The sequence below is a fragment of the Equus asinus genome, unplaced genomic scaffold (genome assembly GCF_041296235.1).
Source record: "Equus asinus isolate D_3611 breed Donkey unplaced genomic scaffold, EquAss-T2T_v2 contig_193, whole genome shotgun sequence".
In the NCBI taxonomy this organism is placed as follows: Eukaryota; Metazoa; Chordata; class Mammalia; order Perissodactyla; family Equidae; genus Equus; species Equus asinus.
In genome coordinates this window covers 2,177,600-2,184,953 of record NW_027224842.1, presented here as the reverse complement: position 1 = coordinate 2,184,953, position 7,354 = coordinate 2,177,600, and the positions used below count along the sequence as shown (strand labels likewise).

The following is a 7,354-nucleotide window of genomic DNA, read 5'->3' as shown; positions in this document are numbered from 1 at the left end:
TCTCTATGAGATCAGATGGGGTGTCTGTGATGTTGGACATCTCTGTGAGGTCAGGGGGATGTCTCTGTGAGGTCAGAGGGGGTCTCTATGAGTTCAGCGGAGGATGTGACATCAGAGTAGGTCTCTTTGAGGTCATAGGAGGGCCCTTTGAGGACAGAAAGGGGTCTCTGTGAGGTCTTGGTAGGTCTCTGTGAGGTGAGAGGGTTTCTTTGTGAGGTCAGGGGAGATCCAGGTGAGGTCAGATGGGGTGTCTCTGAGGTCAGGCGAGGGCTCTGTGAGGTCAGGAGAGGTCTCTCTGAGTTCAGAGGGCATCTCTTAGATTAGGGGAGGTCTCTGTGAGGTACGAAGATCCCTCTCCCCACCACTGCCGAGACCATCAACCTCCCTTGGGACGCAGGGCATGGCTAGCAAGGACCCAGATGAAGCAGGCACTACCTCCCATGTCGGGCACATGACACACCCAGGGGCTCCCTCCCCCAGCAGGGCCAGTGACACCTCCCAGAAAACCTTCAGGACTCAGGGCCCTTTTCTCTGTCCTTGCCCCACTGACAGAGTCTTGGCCCAAATGAGTGGGACAGTCAGCCTCCTTTGGGTATATCAGGCAAGCCCTAGGGTGGTCTCCCTCCGCCCCTCCTCGGTGGACTCAGGGAGTGGGCCAGGAGAGGGCTTCTCTCAGCCCTTCTTGTCAGGTATCTCCCAAGGGGAGCACCCTAGGCGGAAGGAATGCGGGCTTTCCTCAGTCCAGAGTGGAGGATGGGAACCGCTGATAGGAGAGCATGCCTGTGGGTTTCCCCTTCGTTCCCTGGGTGGCATGCCTGTGCTGCCACACTCCTTTGGCAAGCCTTTCTCAGCCTTCTGACTTGACACAGCTTTCCCAACTCCTGGGGAAGAAAGGTTCATTTGTGATGAGAGGCTGTGTTTTTTCCAGCAATAAGTGAGGATGGGGATGAACCAGCTGGCACAGGGAGTCTTGCTGCCCTTCTGGGTCAGTTGGGAGCAAACAGGGCCAGAAAACCTCTTCCAAGGAGGAAAGCAGCTACCTGAGCAGAGAGGGGAAAGGGTCATGAGAAGCCCTGAAGGAAGTGGGAACCCCAGCTCCCTGGCAGCTGCACGGGGCCTCCGCCAGAGGGCGCCCCCACCCCGCCAGATCCCCCCCACCCAGTGCGGGGCTCCCAGTGAGGCCAGAGGCCGGATTCCTCCCCCCACCCCTCCCTCCCACCCGTGCATGCACAGTGGGAGGAATGGTCCTCAGGCCAGGGAGCAGGGCTCCCACAGTCGTGAGAGTCAGTCAGAACCCTAGGTCAGGTCGGGGAGGTAGAGAGGCCATGGGTGCACCTGCCCTCCTCTCCTCAGGTCCCCAAGATTCTGGATGCCCACGTGGCAGCCCACGAAGCCAACGTCCAGCCGTCCCTACAGGTTTTTCTCCCACCGCTGCCCTACAAGGCGCAGGGAAGGCCAGACAGGGTGCTGAAAGGCAGTTTCCAGGCGTCATCCGTGGCCTCCAACCTGGATCTGGGTGCAGGAGGATAGCATCCGACGGGGAAGGCGGGGCGTGACACAATCCCTGCGAAAGATCCCCGAGGGCTGCTCCTGGTGAGGATGATGCTGGCCACCACCCATCTCGACCCTGAGGCGGCTCCCTCCCCTAGACTTGGCCAGAGGTGGCCCGTTCCATAAGGCCAACACCCAGGGATCTCTGACTCTCCCAGGGAAGCCCAGGCAACTGTGGAACGCCCCCATCACCGCAGGCATCCCTCAGGCCAAGGCCAAGACTAAGTCTGGCATCCTCCCTGGGGAGCCCAGGCAGGGCACTAAGGACCCGGGTGCGGCGGGCAGCAGCTCCCAGGTCGGGCACACCAGAATTCCAGCAGCTTCTACCTCTGATAGAGCTGATGACCCTTCACCGAAAACTTTCTGGACCCAGGGCTCTTTCCTTCCTAGCAGTCCCATGGACACCGTCTTGGCTCGAGGGGCTGCGTTGGCTGGCCCTCTTTGGGAAAGTCGGCAAGTTATAGGGTTCTCCTCTCCCTCTGCCCCAGAGTGGCATGTGGGTGGGTCCTCCCAGTGCAAGCACTTACCTGGGGGGATGCCCCATCCGTTACGTAGGTGGCCAGTCTGCTGTGCCGCTCTTCTTTGCAAGGAGCTCCAGGCCTTCTGACAGACTAGGCACAGTCTTCCCTCCTCCTGGGGTAGAAATGTTCAAAGGTGAACTAGGGTCCACCTTTCCTTCTCCTGTTTCTCACCTCCCCTTCTGACCTTCGGCTCAGGTGGCTGCTGGCCTTCTCACGGGGAGGCCTTCTGACCCTGTTTTCCAACAACGACTAGGGGAGGACACCCAGGCTGTCTCTCTGCCAGCTGGCTCATTCCAGGCCTCAGTGACTGGTAGAAAAATCACAGCCCCACATCACAAATGAACCCTTTGACTCCAGGAGGAGGAAAGGCCCTGTCTATTCAGAAGTCCCAGAATGCCTTGCTCAGTAGTGTGGCAAGGCAGACAGGCCACCTAGGGAGCAAACCAGGAGCCCTCCATGCAAGCTCTTCCCTCAGCAGGACTCACCCTCAGCTCCAGGAGTCAGACAAGCCTGATGTCCTGCTGCCTGGGGCACTACCCTTGCCAGAAATCCTAGAATAAGGGCGGAGAGACACCTTCTCCTGGCTCTTTCCCTGAGTGCACAGCCACAGGGCACAGGGGGAGGCGCACTCTGGCTTGCCTGCTTTCCTTCAGCTGTGTTTCACATCCCCTTCCCCCGTTCCGCTCAGGTCACTGCTGCCTCCTTGGAAGAGATTTTCCAGCCCTGTTTGCTCACATCTGACCCAGAAGGGCAGCAAGACTCTCCCTGTGCCAGCTGGTTCATCCCCATCCTCACTTATTGCTGGAAAAAACACAGCCTCTCATCACGAATGAACCTTTCTTCCCCAGGAGTTGGAAAGGCTGTGTCAAGTCAGAAGGCTGAGAAAGGCTTGCCAAAGGAGTGTGGCAGCACAGGCATGCCACCCAGGGAACGAAGGGGAAACCCACAGGCATGCTCTCCTATCAGCGGTTCCCACCCTCCACTCTGGACTGAGGAAAGCCTGCATTGCTGCTGCCTAGGGTGCTCCCCTTGGGAGATACCTGACAAGAAGGGCTGAGAGAAGCCCTCTCCTGGCCCACTCCCTGAGTCTACCGAGGAGGGGCGGAGGGAGACCACCCTAGGGCTTGCCTGATATACCCAAAGGAGGCTGACTGTCCCACTCATTTGGGCCAAGACTCTGTCAGTGGGGCAAGGACAGAGGAAAGGGCCCTGAGTCCTGAAGGTTTTCTGGGAGGTGTCATTGCCCCTGTTTTGGGAGGAAGCTCCTGTGCATGTCATGTGCCTGACATGGGAGGTAGCACCAGCTTCATCCGGGTCCTTGCCGACCATGTCCTTCCTCCTGAGGGAGGTTGATTGTCTCGGCAGTGGTGGGGAGAAGGATGTGAGTGGTGAGACAGGCCTTCCATCATTTCCTGTGTTGCCCTGGGAGGAGCTGGGTACCCCAGGTTTTGGGACCAGGGAACGGGCTGCCTCTGGCCTGGTCTTGGAAGGACTGTCTTGTGGTCCAGAGATTGTCAGTTGCCATGACCATACACTGGAATGGGACTCAGGGATCCTCACCACCCATGCCTCAGTGGATTTCATCCTGCCTCATGCCCCCCTTCCCCATGAAACCAGGTCTGGTTCAGAGGCCACAGATGTGACCTGGGGACCCAGCTTTCACCGCTCTATTGGGCCTATGCTGAGATATTATTGGCAGTGGTGAGAGGAAGGGTGGGGGGGGGGTGGCAGTGGCTGCTTTGGTGGGGTGTGGAGGTGGCTGTAATCCAGACACCTGGCATCTTGGGAATCTGAGGAGAGTGTCATGGACCACTCACACCATCCCCAAGTCCCTGACCTTTCCCAAAGTTCCTGCTGACTCTCACCCCTTTAGGAGCCCTCTTGCCTTTATTTAAGCCCATCACTCCAACTACACATGCCTTGTGACTGGTGCCTGTGGCCTCGCAGTGACCCTCACGATGGCTGAGTATCGGGTCAGCAGGGCTCTGATGGTGTGGGGCACACTCTTCCAGTGATCATTTGCCAGTGAAGGCAGTGGTCCCCATTTCCCTCAGCTGTGCCTCACATCCCCTTCTACTTTTCCAAGGGCCCATTTGCATTGTTTGGCAGTGGTGGTTTTCTCACCCTCTTTGCCTGCAACAGACCGCAGAGTCAGTCAAGCTGTCCCTCTGCCTGATGGTTCATTCCAGGCCTCATTTGTTCTTCTGACAGACACTGCCTCTCATCACAAATGAATCTTTTGACACCCAGAGAGGGAAAGACTTCGTCAAGTCACAAGGCCGAGAACAGCTTGCCAAAGGAGTGTGACCACACAAGGCAGACACCCTAGGGAACAGACAGGGAACTCATCAGGCATGCCCTTCCATCAGCAGGTACTGCCCTCAACTCTGGAGTCAGGAAAGCCATGCTCTCCTATTCCCTAAGGCACTAACCTTGTGAGAAATCTGTGACTGTGAGCTGATACTGGCCCTCCCCTGGCCCTCTCCGTGAGTGCATACATGCGGGGCAGTAGGAGAGGAGCACCCTGCAGCTTGCCTGCTTTGTCCAAAGGAGGCCAGCTGTCCCAGCCACCTGGGTCAAGTGATAAATGTCAGTTATAAAACCCAGTGGGGGCTATGACAGATGCAGCTGTGGGATGGGGAGATAGTATTATCCTGTGGGCTTGAGGCTTGGTCATCAGCCATGCTGAAAGGTCAGAGGGGCCTGAGACTTTTTTGCGTGGTGAAACTGACATGTAAAGCAGAGGAAAGTTGCGGCTGATTTGGGGAAGTTGGTTGAGCACCCTTGAGGACCCCTGCGGTGGGAGAACCTGGGCATGGAAGACTGTGTAAATAGGCTGCACTGGGAAGCACTGTGATAAGAAGAGGTGTCTCTGATCACTGATCTGAGAGGTGACATATCCAGGTAAAGCTAGAGTCTGGGGGCCACCCCTCAAGACCACCGGGTTTAGGAATTTGAGATTCAGAGACAGGCAGAGCTAAGTTTAAGTTCTGGCTCTGTCATTTTCTAGCCTCATGATTTTGTCATTTTAATCAAGCTTTCTGAACCTAGCTCATGTCACTTATAAAATGAATAACTTGTCTATAACTAGCAGGGTTATGGTAGAGGTTAAAGAAGCAAATACATGTAAATCCCCATCGCAGGGTTTCAATTAAAGCTACGAGAAATGTTTTCTCTTTTTGGGACCTCCAGGGTCAAAGTGTTTTAAGCCATCCTTGTTCCTGACACATTATCAGTATTTGACCTTGCAGTAGTTAATGATTAATATTGATTTAGGGCCAGCCCCGTGGCCAGGTGGTTAAGTTTGTGTGCTCCACTTCAGTGACCCAGGATTTCACCGGTTTGGATCCTGGACACGGAGATGGCACTGCTCATCAAGCCATGCTGAGGTGGCGTCCCACATAGCACAAGCAAAGGCACCCACCACTAGAACATACAACTACATACTGGGGGGCTTTGGGGAGAAGAAGAAGATTGGCAACAGATGTTAGCTCCAGTGCCAATCTTTTAAAAAAATATTGATTTAGGTGGTACTTTATAGTTTACAAATATATATGTATATACGTAAATTGTGAGGTGAAGAATGTTTCTGCCAATGCTAATGACTAAGACGGAACTCTAGCTAGCATTTCACTAAGATATCTGCAGGAGTCAACTCAATTCCCCCAAATTAAACTCCTGCACTCTCTGTTTGCTCCGCCTGTCTGCCCTGTGGGGACTGTGGGACACGACTAGACTTGTGATGTGTGCACTCCTCCTTCTTCCCTGGGTGAGAGGGGTTAGTGCCTGACTTGTGTAATGAGAGTCACTGACATGAGTCCTTAGATTGTTCCACTCACCACTAAAAAGATACTACAGGGGCCGGCCCGGTGGCGCAGAGGTTAAGTTCGCACATTCTGCTTTGACAGCCCAGGGTTTGCTGGTTTGGATCCCGGGTGCGGACAGGGCACTGCTTGGCAAGCCATGCTGTGGGAGGTGTCCCACATATTAACTAGATGAAGGTGGTCATGGATGTTAGCTCAGGGCCAGTCTTCCTCAGCAAAAAGAGGAGGATTGGCAGCAGATGTTAGCTCAGGGCTAATCTTCCTAAAAAAAAAAAAAAAAAAGAGATACCACAGGAGCCTGGCCACATGTCCGAGGCCATGTTAAGCAGAGCTAGGGCTGAATTTCTGATGTTATCTGAATCCCACATGTGGAGGAGCCAAGGGGACTGAAGGCAGGTGCATCCAGAGAGTGGTGGCAGGGCACAGCAGGGAGGGTGGGGGCTCTAAAGGGCTGGGGTGGTGTTGGAGAAGCAATCGGGTGCACCTAACCAAGAATTATTAACCCATAAATTCCAGAGTGGTGTGCTGCTGTGGAGACAAGAATCCCCATGTGACAATTGTGAGGGTTTCCTAGGATATGGTTTTAATCCTAGGAATTAAAAATTAAACAACTATGAACAGGAGGTCTAATTAAAGTCTAAAACTATTATTATTTGGCAAGGGCTGCCTTAACCAAATACTACAAACTGGGCTTAAATAACAGAAATGTATTTTCTCGCAATTCTGGAGGCTGAAAGTTGATCAAGATGTCAGCAGGGTTGGTTTCTCCAGAGACCTCTCTCCTTGGCTTGCAGACAGCTGCCTTCTCACCACGTCCTCACATGGTCTTTCCTCTGTGTGTCTTCCTCTTCTTACAAGGACACCAGTCTTATGGTTAGGGCCCCACCCAGAGGACCTCATTTAATGTTCATTAGCTCTTTAAAGACTCTGTCTCTAAATACAGACACAGTGGGGCTTGGCACTTCAACATGTGAGTTAGGGGGACACAGTCCAGCCCATAACACCCCCGATGCTCATTTTGTTATCTGTAAAATAGGGATATTGCTATCTTCCTATGTGCGAAGTCACCAAAGCCTTCTTACTTTTGACCCTGGGAGGGGAGAGGGTCTCCCTGCTGGTCTTCACTCACAGGGCATTCCTGTGGGTTGGGCTGGGTGGGGGCCACTCCCAGGTGAATGTTCAGGGGTTCGTGCCTGGTGTATCCAGCGATACTCCCTACCTATGTGGTCTCTCTTTTGTTTTAAAGACTGGATTCTCATGACTTCCTTCTTTTTCATCAGCTTGATCTGCTTAGTTTTCAAACTGTTCCTGGATGAGACACAGAGGAGGACGGGTGGCAGCTGAGCTCCTGACAATGACACAACAGGTGAGAAGGGACTTGCTCTCATTCCTGGATTGATCCCTCTTTTGCCAAGTGGTCGGGTTTCTCCTTCGGGCCTGGATCCTCTAAACACCCTG

The 7,354-nt window shown here is 54.1% G+C and overlaps 1 long non-coding RNA gene across 2 annotated transcripts; it reads right to left on the bottom strand.

The window, feature by feature from the left end:
* Window positions 1-906: 906 nt before the first annotated feature.
* On the bottom strand, window positions 907-2,279 carry LOC139043216 (uncharacterized). Of its 2 annotated transcripts, none has more exons than XR_011500272.1 (3): window positions 2,079-2,279; window positions 1,336-1,564; window positions 907-1,040 (listed from the first exon to the last, which is right to left on the bottom strand). It is a non-coding gene; the product is annotated as an uncharacterized lncRNA (long non-coding RNA). The 2 variants fall into 2 exon arrangements; XR_011500273.1 differs by having other exon boundaries at window positions 914-1,036.
* Window positions 2,280-7,354: the final 5,075 nt, after the last annotated feature.